Source organism: Scylla paramamosain, chromosome 20 (assembly GCF_035594125.1).
Source record: "Scylla paramamosain isolate STU-SP2022 chromosome 20, ASM3559412v1, whole genome shotgun sequence".
Classification (NCBI taxonomy): domain Eukaryota; kingdom Metazoa; phylum Arthropoda; class Malacostraca; order Decapoda; family Portunidae; genus Scylla; species Scylla paramamosain.
Window position 1 is genome coordinate 1,171,783 of NC_087170.1, and position 12,444 is coordinate 1,184,226.

General features: G+C 52.4%; 2 long non-coding RNA genes across 7 annotated transcripts in view; one reads left to right on the forward strand and one right to left on the reverse strand.

The window, feature by feature from the left end:
- Positions 1-649: 649 nt before the first annotated feature.
- Positions 650-11,170, forward strand: LOC135110159 (uncharacterized). Of its 3 annotated transcripts, none has more exons than XR_010273103.1 (4): positions 650-877; positions 1,380-1,616; positions 9,765-9,957; positions 10,404-11,170. It is a non-coding gene; the product is annotated as an uncharacterized LOC135110159 (long non-coding RNA). The 3 variants fall into 3 exon arrangements; XR_010273105.1 differs by having other exon boundaries at positions 859-877; positions 1,491-1,616; XR_010273104.1 differs by having other exon boundaries at positions 863-877; positions 1,383-1,616.
- LOC135110160 (uncharacterized) overlaps positions 10,197-12,444 on the reverse strand; it is a 19,978-nt gene continuing 17,730 nt past the window's right edge. For all 4 annotated transcript variants that reach the window (XR_010273108.1, XR_010273107.1, XR_010273109.1 and 1 more), the window contains 2 exons: positions 12,439-12,444; positions 10,197-12,348 (listed from right to left, as the gene is read on the reverse strand). The exon at positions 12,439-12,444 is cut by the window's right edge and continues 233 nt beyond it. This is a non-coding gene — a long non-coding RNA (uncharacterized LOC135110160). The remainder of the gene's footprint in view (positions 12,349-12,438) is intronic.

Sequence of the window (12,444 nt, forward strand, 5' to 3'; positions counted from 1 at the left end):
ACATAAGACTAAAGGACAATAATGACGATCAATGATAATTATGATGATGATGATGATGATTATGATGATGACGATGATGATGGTAGTGGTGGTGGTGGTGATAATCTTGGTGGTGGGTTTGGGAACAATAAAAAATAAGGGTGATAATGATGGTGATGACAATGATGACAATAGTGGTGAGAGGTGGTGATAATGATGGTGATGGTATTAATGATGATAATGGCTGCGATGATGAAGGCCATTTCTCAGTGTAGTCATTAGGGTCATCATTGCCAGAAGGACGAGAAAGAATGGTGATGACCTCGTGAAGATGGTGATGAGAATGATGGTGATAATGATGATGATAATGGTGGTGATGATGATGAAGATGAGAATGATGATGATGATGATGATGAGGAGGAGGAGGAGGAGGAGGAAGAGGAGGAGGAGGAGGAGGGTGATAATAACGATGACAGTGATGTGCATAATGAATACAATGCATATGATGAGAAATGTTAATTGTATAATGATAACAAGCCCTGTATTGTTGTGTTACGCGTGTCTGTACATTTCCTTCACTGACACATACAAAAATGTAATGAGTCATTTGCTAAGTGTTTCCTGTAAGGCTTGGATCACTTAGTGCCGCGCGGCGCCACCCCAGTACGTAGCGAGCCGAGGAACAAGAAAGGAGGGGAGGTCCACCCAGGCTAGCTGTTCCCGCATCAAACAACTTACACGTTAATTTATCGCAGAGTAAAGCAAAACACAACAGATGTGTATAGAGACCCTACACAGTATCCGGAAACATTTCTGCCCGCATCCGAATACTTTCAAGAGGCTGTAGTACAAATTACACGGGTTTTAAGGATGTTTCTACGGTCCTCGTGACAGACTGGTAAGGTTTCTACACCATCAAAGGGAAAAGCAGTCTTGAAAACCCGTGTAATCATCATTGTGGCCTTTGAAAACAGTCTGGTGTGAGGGCAAAGCTTTTCAGAATACAGGCACATAACCTGTCCTCATGAAAAACAAGTGCATTTATGATACCTGAGACTGCCTTACTACATTCCCCCAATGACTCTAATATATCTTCTTTTTTTCGTAGCATTATCCTGTCTCTCATTGGTGAAAACATCCTCACTACATGTACTACGTTATTTTATTAGTCTCAAGTGGCTATTTAAAGTCTATATAAGCCTCAATAAATACGAAAGCTGTAGTGATGGCCTGCTTCCCGTCAGCCAATCAGAGCGTTCTATTTTTCCGTTTTCTTTCTTACTCTTCGTAAAACTGATGCATCTTTCATTTGTTCTTATTTCTTGCCTCACGGTGTATTGGTGTCTTCTACTGCTAATATAACCGTGATTCTATTTTTTTTTTTTTTTTATCATTACAAGCAGTATTATGAGTGCGGCTCTGTTCTGAGTGACAATTACCTCAGCACAGCCTCGACCAATCAGCACCAAGTATTGAAGTCACGTGATACTCTCTTCTCGCCGTCTCCTCAGCCATTCGCCCTGCGCCCGCTGACGTGATGTGACAGGTCTCCGGTTGTGTTGCAGCGGTGAGGTGGTGTTGCATCTTTTCTCAGCGGGCGTGTTGTGGTGGATTGCGGTGTGAAGGGAGAGGTGGATGTGAGTATGGCCTGGTGGTAGATAGGGAGGAGTGGATAGTGGAAGAGAGATGTGGAGAGTAGGATGGTGGAAGGGGGAGGTGGAGGTGGCTATGGCAGACGTGACTGGGTCAAGGTGGTGGTTGTGGTAGTGTTTGGTATGTGTGTGGTTGTAGAGGATGGAAGTGGTTGCCTAACTAGGGTGATGGTGGTGGTAGTTGCGGTGGGGAGGGTGGAATGTTGGTGGAAGAGTGTTGGTAGTGATGGTGAAAGTGACTGGCTTGTGGTGAAGGTTGTTGTGATTGTTGGGGATAGTGGTGGTTGTGTAATAGTGGTAGGGATATCGGACTTAACGGTGTTGTGGTTGCTGGGTGCGGTTGAGGGCTGGGATGGTGGTGGTGGTGGTGATGGTGATGCTACGGTTGTCAAGGTTTATAGGGAGATGGTCGTGTGTGTGTGTGCGTGTACTTCTGTAACTAGCAAACTGTTGTCACTCGTTCACTTGTTTCACCTCCCTGTTTCAGACCTTCCTTGAAGTTCCTTCTCTCCCCTCCCCTCACATCCCGCTCCCTTCCTCCCCTGCCCGCCACCCTCTCCCCACTCTTCCTCGCCTGCTCTCTCCTGCTCCTAGTGTTCCAGATGGCTGTTACCTTATCTGATTTAATATATATATAATGGTTTTTATTTGAGATCGAAGCTCCACGTAATGAAAGGCAGAAATCTGTGCTTTTGATTACTATTATTGCACTATTTATGTAAACTTACAATACAAAATTAATTTTATTGGGAAATGAGTGTATATTTAAACAACTCCATCTTTATTGTTACGAAAGCACAAACCTCAGCACTCCCGTAGACGCCCACAATTCCCCGACAGTCAGGACAGCACTCGGGAACACCAGCAGGCTAGACAAGAGATGCTAAGGGTACCACGTCCCACGTGATTCACGCACAGCCAGACAGAGCGGGTAGACAAACAGTGGGCAACACTTTCTTCCTTTACTAGTTCCGTTAGTTACAGGCAGTTACAGACACAGGCAGGGACAGTCAAACTCTTCAGGCTCACGCAACAGGCACTCGGCACGGAGGACACGCAAAGACAAGTTACCCAGAGCGGGGCCAACAACACACTGCCCAGTCACTGCAGTCACGCGACTTCTCTCCCGCCATCCATGCACCACTGCCAGACACCAGGCACAGCTGACACACACACACGCACGTCACACACTCAATCCCACAGAAAGAAGTAAAGGCAACTTAGACTAAACAACAATAATACCCGGGCGTTACATCACCCCCTCCTTTACAAAAAGGTCGACCCGACCTTGCCTCTCCTTATATCTCTCCCTCAGAGTCAATCAACACAAAATCATCATAACGCCGTGGGCGGCGTCTGTCCCTGCGCGGCCGAGTGGGCTGAGGTTCCTCTGCTGGCTCTGAGTCGCGGCCGTCGCCCACCCCTGACTCCTCAGCCTCGGCCTCCTCTGGCTCGCTGGGGGTGGTGACAGCTGTCTCCGGGGACTCGTCGATTTCCTCGGCAGCAGAATCGGCATCATCGCCGCCACCTCCCCCGAAGCCCCAAGTGTAGTGCCCAGGACCGTGATAGCGCCACAGACGGTCCACATGCACAATGGAAGGGCGACGGCGTCCACGCTGGATTTTGTACGTCACCCCCGAGATCACGGCGATGACAGTGTAAGGCCCCTCCCAGGGGCTCTGGAGTTTCGGAGAGAGGCCACGCCGGCGGCGAGGATTATGCAGCCACACTTTCTCGCCTACCGCGTAACTCGCCTCCCTCACTCGCCGGTCGTAAAGACCTTTCATGGCCTGACTCGCTGCCCTCAACTTGCCTCTCACCCGGTGGTGTACCTCCGCGAACCGCTCCTGCAGGGCGGCTGCGAACCCAGAGGTGACTGTGGGGAGGTCAACATCAGGAGGGCGCCCCGTGGCCAGGTCAATAGGAAGGCGGAGCTCCCGGCCAAACATCAGCTGGGAGGGCGAGTGATCGGTGGCTTCATGGACGGCGGAACGGTATGCCATCAGCATCGCCGGCAGCTTGACGTCCCAGTCCTCCTGCCCCGCCCCACAATACTTGGCCAACTGTTGAACTAGCGTCCTATTGAAACGTTCAACCATGCCGTCAGACTGTGGGTGGAGCGGGGTGGTACGCGTCTTATAAATCCCCATCAAGTCACAGCACTCGCTGAATACACGAGACTCAAATTCACGGCCCTGATCGGAGTGCAGCTCGACGGGCACGCCAAACCTAGAGAAGAACTGGTCGACTAGTACACTCGCCACAGTCTCTGCCTCATGATTGGGGATAGCATACGCCTCTGGCCACTTAGTGAAATAATCCATGGCTACACAAATGTACCGGTTCCCGCGGGGAGTGAGGGGAAACGGGCCGGCAATGTCCACTGCCACCCGCTCCATCGGTGCCCCTACATTGTACAACTGCAGTGGGGCCCGGTTACGGTGCGCTGGGCCCTTTTTAGCGCTGCACACGTCACAGGCCCGGCACCATTCCGTCACGTCACTGCGCATTCCTCCCCAATAGAACCGCTGGCGGAGGCGTTGAAGGGTACGCTTTTCGCCTACGTGGCCACTCGTCACACCCGCGTGCACTTCCTTCAATAGTTCCGGCCGCATAGTACGAGGCACTACCACAAGCCAGGCGTCTCTGCCCATCCCGCCTACCGCCTCCCACCTTTTCACTAACACCCCGCTCTCGTCAATTGATAGCGTCTCCCACTGGCTTACCAAACACTTAGCGGCGGGGCTTTCAGCCGCCACTACCTGCCAGCTGGGGCGCTCGTCGCTGGCTTCTAGCCAACGCACGACGGGGGCTAGATCGGGGTCACTGCGCTGCGCCACACGCCACCGCTCATTGCACTCGGCGGTGTTTGCAGGCACACGTAAACGGCGGCACACTGTGTCCAACACCCCAGGAGCGCCAGGTGAGGAGGCCTCACACGGGCTGGGCTCCCTGGCGGTGCAGTGTGAGCAACTAGCCTCACACGGGCGTCGGCTCAGGGCGTCAGCATTGTTGTGCACGCGTCCTGGGCGGTGAACGATCCGGTAGTTATACTGCTCCATGCGCCCCAACCACCTCGCCAACTGTCCCTCCGGCCCCTTAAGCGTCTTTAACCACTTCAGGGCGGCATGGTCAGTACGGACGGTAAACTCGGCGCCGTACAGGTAGGGGTGGAAGTGTTCGAACGCTTTCACTACGGCCAACAACTCTTTCCTGGTTACACAGTAGTTGCGCTCTGGTTTACTAAACTTGCAGCTGTAGTAAGCCACTACGTGTTCCTTGCCGTCCTTTACCTGCGACAGCACAGCCCCGACGCCCTCGGCACTGGCGTCGGTGTCAAGCAGGTAGGGCAGCTTCGGGTCAGGGTAAGGCAAGACGGGCGCCTCCACAAGCGCCGCCTTCAAGCTGTCAAAGGCCGCCTGACATGCCTCATCCCAGCGGAAGCTCGCCCCCTTCTTGGTGAGACGGTTAAGAGGAGCAGCTAAGGTGGCAAAGTTGGGCACAAAACGGCGGTAATACGTGCAGAGGCCCAAGTAGCTCCTCACTTCAGCTACGTTGGAGGGAGTGGGCCAGTCAGCCACCGCTGCCACCTTGCCAGGGTCGGTGCGCACGCCACCACTGCTGACGACATGTCCCAGGAACGGCACCTCATGCTGGAAGAGGAGGCACTTCTTGGGGCTAAGCTTGAGATTGGCCTTCCTCAGGCGCTACAGAACCTCCTCCAGCCTCCCCAGCTCCTGCTCGAAGGTGCTCCCGAAGACTATCACGTCGTCCAGATATACGAGTGCCGTTTTCCACTGCAGGCCGTCTAGCACTCGCTCCATCAGCCGCTCAAAACAGCCCGGGGCGTTGCAGAGGCCAAATGGCATGACGTTAAACTGCCACAGGCCCTGCCCGAAAGAGAAGGCCGTCTTAGGCTTGTCCTCCTCCGCCATCTCCACCTGGTGGTACCCTGACTTCAGGTCAAGTGTACTGAACCAGCAGGCCCCGACCAGAGCGTCCAGCGTGTCGTCTATCCTCGGCAGGGGGTAAGAGTCCTTCACCGTCACGTCGTTCAGGGCCCGGTAGTCCACACAGAAGCGCTGCGTTCCATCTTTCTTCTTTACCAGGACTACCGCCGACGACCAAGGACTGTCTGATCGCTCGATTACCCCTTGCGTGGCCAGGTCGTTCACTGCACGCTGCATTTCTTCGCGCCTTGCTGGTGCGATGCGTCGGGGTGGGCTCTTGACCGGTGCGTGGGTGCCAGTGTTGATCGTGTGTTTCACCAGTGACGTGCGACCCAAGTCCGAGGCGCTCTGGCTGAACACATCGGCGTACCGGCCCAGGGTGTCACACACGAGCTCCGTCTGCGCCTCCGTCAGATTGACAGCGCTCCGGGTCGCTAGATCCTCCAGGAAGCTCGGCAGCGGGGCTCCCTCGGCCGCCCGCTCACCCTGCGGCGGTGCCTCGGCACGCTGCACCTCCACGCACTCGCCCACCGCTGTTCCGGCGGGTATGTTGCGAGCCTCGTCGGAGAAGTTAGCCAGTAAGACAGTGACTACCTTCTCCCCCGCTTGCACGAGGCTCCTTCCGACTGCCACTCCGTCAGCCAGTCGACAGTCGCTGGCTGGTTCCACTAGGCCCTCCGTGCTCTGCATTGGCCGTGCGAGTCGACACTGTACTCGACACTCAGAGCGCGGGGCCAACTGCATCCGCCGTGTCGTCACTACCTCCGACCGGCCGACCTCCGGAAGGAAAGGCACATCGTATCCACATACCTTTATCACCTTCCGTCCAAAGTCTACGCAGGCCCTGGTCTTCTTCAGGTAGTCGTAACCCAGCAGACACTCTTCCTCCAGCTCGGCAACATACACAGGCAGGTTCACCTCCGCGCTGCCGACACTTATTCGAACGTCTACTGGGTCTTGCAACGGCATGCAGTCCCCCGTTACTCCACACAGCCTGTCCACGGTGCACGGGAGCCACTCAGCACTTACCAGCCTCCGCTGCACGATGGTGCGCTCAGCCCCGCTGTCAATGGTCATGCAGCAAGGCCTTCCATCAACCGCACCTCGTACCTGCACTGCGCTGACGGTGAGGTGGCACTTTACACAGCACGGGGCATTGGCACCTTGGCAGGCTGTGAGGTCGCCCCCTCCTCCAGCCCGCTGCTGTTTCCCGCCTCAGCAACCTCCTTGGGCTTGGGGGAGGCGCTGGAGCGGTGGCCCGATTTGCCGCATGCGGCGCAGCACGTCTGGAAGGCTTTGGAGTTAGGCCGATCGAGGGAGCGCGTCCTTCGTCCCCTCGGACATTGGCTGCGTCTATGGCCTCTCTCACTGCAGCCCCAACAGCGGCCGGCGAACTCGGACGGGCTCGCCTCCCGTGACGCCGCCTTGTGCTCCACCTTCGCCTTCCGGCCCCGTACCTCACCGCGAGGCTGGGCAAGAGAAGAGAGGCTGGTCGTCGTCTGTAGGAAGGCCTCAAACTCCATAGCCCGTGCCAACGCCACCTGCACGTCAGCTGGGTGTGCCTGCTTCACATAGATTTGGAGCTGGTGGTCCTGGAGGGCGTCTACGAACGCGTCGCGCGCCAGAACAACGACCATGTCCTCGGCCGCGCTTGGATACGCCCTCCTCACCAGCCCTTCTACGTCCTGCGCCAGCTGGGAAAGGGTTTCGTCCTTCTCTCGCGTCCTCTTCTTAAGCTGGGCGCGGTATACCTCCGCCTGATGACGGTGTCCGAAACGTCGCCGCAAAGTTTCGGACACTGCTGCGTATGAGGTGCGCTGGCTGGCAGGGAGATGACCCAGCACTTCCAACGCCGGGCCTCGCAGCGCTGTCGCTAGTTGCAGGGCCTTCTCTGCCTCCCCCCAGCCCTGGGCCAAGGCCAGCATATCGAACTGGGCGACGTAAGACTCCCAGCTGACCTTACCATCGTACTCCGCTGGCTTGCGTCTCACGTGACGAGGTGACGAGCGGGCTGCCTTAGGGCTCGGGGGCGGGGAGGCGGCACGGGGAGGTGAGCCCGGCGGTGTAGGGGGCAGGCTAAGCCCTCCCCTCCTGTCCCGGGTGGGCGGCCAGCCCCCAACGGCCATCTCGGGTGCTTCCCAAGGACCTGCTTCCCCCACAGGGCCCCATCCAAGGCCCCCAACAGCAGGTGGGGCTGAGGCCACACTCCCTTCAGGTCCTGGGCTAGTCACGGGAGGGAGGCCAGGCGGGGGTTGCGGGCAGCTGTACACCTCCCGCCAAGACGCCACGTGGCGGCCACGCGCCCTGCCGCCAAACACTCGCGCCCTCACGCAGGTCTGCCACCTCTTCCCGCAAGGCTTGGAGTTCACTTTTTACCTCCTGTTTCACTGCCTCACACGAGCGATCAGTATACGCCTGCGTTTCAGCCCTCAGAGAACCTAGGCTGCTTTGCAGGGCTTCCATCAGTCGTTCAGTTTGGGCAGCTTGTGTTGCCACGGTTTGCTCGTGCCTTTCCTCCTGCTTCTGAGCCATACTCGCCAGTTGGGACATGAGGAGGTCCATCTGGGTGGGCTTCTCGTCACCAGCATCACTAGAGTCGTGACTAGACCCACTCAGTCCCTCACACTGGTCAGCAGCACCACTCTCGCCCGCCATTTTGTCTACCACCTTGTCTGCCATGGTTTCTCCACTCGAGTCACGTAGGTCTGTACGAGCACACACTTAGCATCCCACTCCTGACGCCATTGTTACGAAAGCACAAACCTCAGCACTCCCGTAGACGCCCACAATTCCCCGACAGTCAGGACAGCACTCGGGAACACCAGCAGGCTAGACAAGAGATGCTAAGGGTACCACGTCCCACGTGATTCACGCACAGCCAGACAGAGCGGGTAGACAAACAGTGGGCAACACTTTCTTCCTTTACTAGTTCCGTTAGTTACAGGCAGTTACAGACACAGGCAGGGACAGTCAAACTCTTCAGGCTCACGCAACAGGCACTCGGCACGGAGGACACGCAAAGACAAGTTATCCAGAGCGGGGCCAACAACACACTGCCCAGTCACTGCAGTCACGCGACTTCTCTCCCGCCATCCATGCACCACTGCCAGACACCAGGCACAGCTGACACACACACACGCACGTCACACACTCAATCCCACAGAAAGAAATAAAGGCAACTTAGACTAAACAACAATAATACCCGGGCGTTACATTATAATGACCTGTGTGATGTGACATCAGCGAGAGAGAGAGAGAGAGAGAGAGAGAGAGAGAGAGAGAGAGAGAGAGAGTAATATTAGTAAATGAGGCTAAATTTTAACGTTATTGACTCTTTGCTAATGAAAATTAGATGACTGAGATTGCAGTTAAGTAAGTTGAGAAGTTGAGCAAATAAATACGAGCAGCCTGTGTTTGTCTGTCTGTCTTTCAGTCAGTCAGTCAGTCAATCTGTTGATGGAGGACTGGTGGAGACAGCAGCCTGTGTTTGTCTGTCTGTCTTTCAGTCAGTCAGTCAGTCAATCTGTTGAAGGGGGACTGGTGGAGACAGCAGCCTGTGTTTGTCTGTCTGTCTTTCAGTCAGTCAGTCAGTCAGTCAGTCAATCTGTTGATGGGGGACTGGTGGAGAGAGCAATCTGTGTCTGTCTGCCGACGTGATTCCTGCCTCCATTGTTTCATTACATATGAAAACTACAAGAACGGGAAGTATTGGTTTTATTTATGAATTGACTGATGTGTGGTGGTGGAGGTGGTGGTGGCATTAGTAGTATTTAGGTATTCAACTTAATAGGGAATGAAGGTAATGGGTATGCGCTGGTGGCTTGAAAGTAACAAGTGGTGATGAAAGGTGGTGGTTTGAGATGGTGGCAGGGCCTGTTACCACCTTCACTGTCCCAAGTCAAGGAGGGAGGCACTTCATTATTGTTACAGCTGCTATTTTACTGACCTACTTTCTCTCTCTCTCTCTCTCTCACTCACATTTTATATTTGCCTGTTGTTCTTTTTCTTCCTCTTCCCAAATCCAATCAAACTGTATTTTTGTTGCCATTTTGAGTGTTAACACAACCCAACCTAACCTAACCTTTCTTTGTCTTATTTATTTATTTATTTTTTTGTATTTTAAGTGTCTCTAAGCCTTTTAAGTGGTAACCTACTTTAATGTAACCTCTCATCACTATTGCAGAGGAGATAATTGGTGGGCTGTGTGTGGTGAGTGCCACATTGTCTGTGAGGGACCCCCAGAGCCACACAGCACCAGCTGCGACAGCTACAGCAGCAGCAGCAGCAGCAGGACGAGGAAATGGCATCCACCTTCTACCACCGGGGCCTCCTCCTCCTCCAGCAGCTGGCCAGGGTGCAGGGACAGGATGAGCAAGGTGAGGAGTGGTGGTAGAATTGATAGCAATGTTCAGTATAGCAGTAAAAATGCTAGTAGAGCTCCTGGATTATATATATTTTTAGTAGTATAGTAGTAGTAGTAGTTGTAGTAGTAGTAGTACCAGCATTTGTTGAAATATACTGGTAATTATACACTACTACTACTACTACTAATAATAATAATACATCTATCCAGCCCATTATTGTTGTGTAGAGTTGAGGTGCAAACAAACACCTGTAAGTGTGGACTGCCTTTATTCATCAGTCACACATACAAAAGACAACAACACCTAACATATAAACAACAACACAATCAACACATCATTTAATAACAAACAGACATTAAAAACAAACTGTTAATATTCCTTGTAAACTGTGAAGAAAAAAAAAAAAAAAAAAAAAAAAAAGGAAAACAAAGATGATGATAATGGTGGTCTTTCCCCAGCAGGTGGTGACAGAGAGGGTGGCCAGCTTGTCCCTCCCTCCTGCCACCCAGCCACAGCACTGGCAGTTGCTGCAGTGAGACTGCCCAGGCACAAGTTTGTGCACGTGTCCAGGACGTGAAGGTGATGGGAACGTGTCCTGTAGGAGGGAGCAGAGCTGTAACAGTACCCGAGTCTGCTGCTGTGCTGGGAGAAGGAGAAAAACATCAGCAGTAGTTAGTAGTGGTAGTAGAAGTATTCAACAGTGGTGGGGCTCTGCTGCTGCTGCTGCTGCTGTCAGTGGTGCAGCTGTTCACTCCTCCACAGCTGCTGCCTTCCCTCAACATACTGTGTCTTCCCTCACCTACAATGAACAACTATGAACAATACCTCTCGTGCAATCAGGCAGCGCTCAGCTGTACTCACCAATAGACTGACCACTAAGAATTACCTGTGGGCCACATGACAAGGCCCACGCCAGCCAGGCTTGGTTGCCAATCAATAACAACAACATCTTGTGCAATGAAGGACACTGAATAACACCACCTCTCCCCTGCATCATCAACAATCAACAACATCTGCTTTGTTTCACTGATGCTGTCCCCCCTTTCTCTCTCTCTCTCTCTCACCTCACCTCAGCCCACAGTGCCACAGTATGTCCCCCCACAGTATGTTTACAAACCCACAGTGACTCACCAATAAGTGACCCCCTCACACACACACACACATACACAAATGTTGCATCTTGTACAATGGCCACAATAAAGAATGGACACACAAAATGGACAAACTTAATTTTGTTCCGACCTGCGTGAATGTAGTGAGGCTCAACATGTACAAGTGAACAGTGAGGAGTGTATTAGATTCAAGACTCAAAGATATTATACACAAAGTACAGGACACAGGTTGATGATGAGTATGGTGAGTCAAGCATTCATCTGTGGCTGGTCTGCCTCTTGAAGCACAGCACTGACCTCTTGCCCCACTTGTTCCAGCAGCCCCTCACTGATCTGTGTGGCAACAGCAGTACTAGTGCTGTGTGTTTGTGTGTGTGTGTGTGTGTTTTTAGTTCAAGTGAAGTGGGTTTTCAAGGGTGTTTTTACAGTTGTAGTGAGATTAACAACATTTCTGCATTACTGACAGGGGAAACATTCTTTTAAAAGGCTGTAGCTGAAATGATGCAGGTTTTCAAGGGTGTTTTTACATTTGCAGTGACAGATTAACATTTCTGCATTACTCACAGGAGAACAATTCTTTTAAAAGGCTCTAGTTAAAGTGACGTGGGTTTTCAAGAGTGTTTTTACAGTTGCAGTGACATATTAACATTTTTGCGTTACTGACAGGAGAAACACTTTTAAAAGACTGTAGTTGAAGTGATGCAGATTTTCAAGGGTGTTTTTACAGTTACAGTGACAGATTAACAATATTTCTGCAGTACTGACAGGAGAAACATTCTTTTAAAAGGCTGTAGTTGAAGTGACTCGGGTTTTCAAGGGTGTTTTTACAGTTGCAGTGACAGATTAACAACATTTCTGCGGTACTGACAGGAGAAACATTCTTTTATAAGGCTTTAGTTGAAGTGATGCAGGTTTTCAAGGGTGTTTTTACAGTTGCAGTGACGGATTAACAACATTTCTGCATTAGTAACAGGAAACACTTGAGAACCTGTCTAAGCGTCCCTGTGGCCTTGGAAACATGCAATATTCTAACACAGGGGGAGGGGGAGCCAGATTAAAGACAAATTTGAGAACTCGTTAAACAACGCAAGATTACAAACTTGATTCAATCCTGCAGAAACACAATTATGCAGCAAGAATTGGGTGTGAATACCTGACACCCTGACACCCTGGTGCACACACACACACACACACACAGCTGGGCCAGTCCTCTGCAGCAGAGTTGGGCAATGTCTGACGTCACTTTGGCTGTCCTTGGCGCTGATCCAGTCCAGCAGTGACACTTAACTCACTGTCAGACAGAGAGAGAGAGAGAGAGAGAGAGAGAGAGAGAGAGAGAGATCAACAATTTTTATTTGCAACAACAACAAAAACAACTTACTTTCTC